Source organism: Rhagoletis pomonella, unplaced genomic scaffold (assembly GCF_013731165.1).
Source record: "Rhagoletis pomonella isolate Grant_MI unplaced genomic scaffold, Rhpom_1.0 Rhpom_scaffold_00008, whole genome shotgun sequence".
In the NCBI taxonomy this organism is placed as follows: domain Eukaryota; kingdom Metazoa; phylum Arthropoda; class Insecta; order Diptera; family Tephritidae; genus Rhagoletis; species Rhagoletis pomonella.
Genome location: NW_023458562.1, coordinates 39976801 through 39979716, shown reverse-complemented (window position 1 = coordinate 39979716; position 2916 = coordinate 39976801).

The window sequence follows — 2916 nt, the reverse complement described above, 5'->3', positions numbered from 1 at the left end:
CATATTAAAAGATGTACTGACATATTTAAATATAGTTAGTGATATATAAAAAGGCCCTAACTGACATATTTTCGAAACCAGTTGTATTTTTTTATATTAAAATCACTTGTCTAAAAGTTTTATATAGTCCCAAATTAGAAGCCATATATCTAATGGAACTTTTCAAATTGCCCAAAACACAGAACTTTACTATATGTATATATTTAGCTCCTACTTTTACGGTTTCAGCTTCTTCTGAGAAAAAAGTAAATCTGAGTTAGCACTTTTCCACACTTACATATGTAACAACTACTCACATATGCATATCAAGTGTACATATGGGCAAATCTAAAAAACTCGTACTTTCAAAAAAAAAAAAGTTAAATTTTTTAAATTTGTGGGCACAACTATATTTTATATATGATTTTATTCGTAATCTCTTAATAAATTAATAAATATGTGTAATTCATTTTCATCAAATGCTTCAATGATGTTTTATTTGTTTATGATGAAGAAAAATAGTATTAAATTTCTCACATTCTTAACTGGAGGAGTTATAACGCAAAACAACGTCTCTTAACAACCAGTTGTATAGGAGCTATTTGTTATAGTGAACCGATTTCGATGTTTTCATGGACTAGTTAAGGTAATATTAAAAAACGATCATGTGCAACATTTTAGTAAAATAACTTCAAAACTGAGGGAGTTATTTATAACATAGTTAAGATTTAAGCAAAGCTTCAAGTACCGCTATCTCGAAAAGTAGAGCCAGACTGTCAAAACTGGGGACACTATTGAATTTAGAAGGCTTCAATTAAGTATGTAGAAGCAACTATCACAACGTTTGCTTCAAAAACTATACGCAATAAACTGAAAGTTTTGAAAATTGTGAAAAGTAGAGTTACAAACAAAAAATTTAGAACCAGTATATGGTGTGCTTCTAATGTTATGACAGAATTAATTTTTCACATCTTAAAAATTACATAAAAAAATCACTTGTTTTTAATATTTTTTTTATATTTTCCTCTAATCCAGAAATGTTAATCCCGATTCAAACGGGGCGCGGCATCTGACATATATGTAGACTAAAATGTGAAAACCACTATATCTCTAAAACTAATTGTGCTGGGGAACTGAAACTTGGCACAGATGCATAGATTGTAAATGCCCTACTTACGGTGAAAAATGGTAGGTACCGGGAAAGTGGGCGTGGCACCGCCCATACAAACTGAAATTCTCATATCGCTTTTCTCTGGAACCACTTATCAGGATCAGTGTGTTTGTCTTCCGATAGGTGGCGCAAGGATTGACAGCTAGCCTAAGAAATCATATTTATGATCAGATTTTTTTCACTTTTAGAACACATATTAGTAACATAAAATTTGGTGTAACTTGGTATCACAGTCGTGTGATGCAAAAAATATCGGGCCTTGGCCCAGTCTTGACAAAAACCCGTGTGAAGCCGCCATTAGAGGATTAAACATTATCTTTTGTTTTAAACCTTCAAGATACTTTCTCAGCCGTTTACGATTCTTATGAAAAGAAGAAAGAGTTTATGTAGATGTGGGCAATTTCGTTTTTAACCTCCAAGAGGCTCTCAGACAAATATAATCGAAAAACTTATTTACAGTCTGAATTGGTAAATGTTTGACATATAAGTCAGTGATGAACATCTCATCTATACATACAAATTCATATGCATATTTTTTATAAATGAAAATCGAGGTTCTTTCTTCGGTCTAATTTCATAAGCTACTGAAGATATTTAAAGGAGACTTTGTAGAATTAGTTTTAAGTTTAAGTTTTCCTGTAAATTCGCTATAAATTATGCTGGTGGAGTTCAATACAGTAATTCGCATAAAGGAGTTAGTATTGGTGACAGGTAAAATTCAAAAGTGTAAGAAAAAAGATGTCGAATTTCGACTACTGGGCGATACTAGTACAGCTAAATAGCACAAAGGTTACCTGTTTTAGATTTGCCCATATACATATGTATGTATTAGTGTTGGGCAGTATCGATACCAAAAGTACTCAGAAAAAGGAACTCGAAAGTACTCAGAACTTAAAACAACTCGAAAGTACTCAGTATTCAAAAATACTCTGTTCCAATAATCGCTTAGCTACATGTGCTCAGGATCGATTCAAAGTACTCAGTATTAAGTGTCGAATAGACTTAAAAAGTACTGACCTTTATTTACATTTAACGGTATTCAGAAATTATTGTACTAAATTTGCAGTTTCAACAATTTTCAAGTACAGTACTTGTACCCAGTACAGTTAGCCATTCATTTGACGTAATTTGGGATTCATATACTAATTTGAATAAAATACTACCAGCTTGTGAGATTTCTACACTAAGTATTGAAATACTACCAACATGTGTATATTTAAAGAAAGTACTCAGTACTCTGAAAAATACCCGATCCTTAAAAGTATCGATACGTCCCAACACTAGTATGCATGTCCCTGCATAAAATAAAAAGCGCCCGTATATGCCTTAATGTTGCAGCTATTTTTTAAATTTACCTCGCAAAGCATCGCATATCCGCAAAGTAACTTTTTATGTAAACACATATGTACGTAGACTTATTTTTTACCTCTTTTCAAATAAAAAAAGTTTTACTCATATGACAATTGCAGAAATATAAAAGGCACATCACGAATTCCGTTTCATTTTTATGGCGAAAGCAAAACACCAGCTAGTTGACAGTATAAAGAGGAGGTGATGAGTATGCGAGCAAAAAAACTGCTGCAGTGAGTGAAGATTATGCGAATTATGCAAATATTATTTTTTCCACAGAGAACATCAACACATTCACCACTGACGGAATCGCGGGAAGCACTTCCTGCAAAACCTCCTCCGCAGACATTAATGTATGTAAACATATATATGTATGTAAAATACGATGACCATCTATATCTATACTATGTATTATA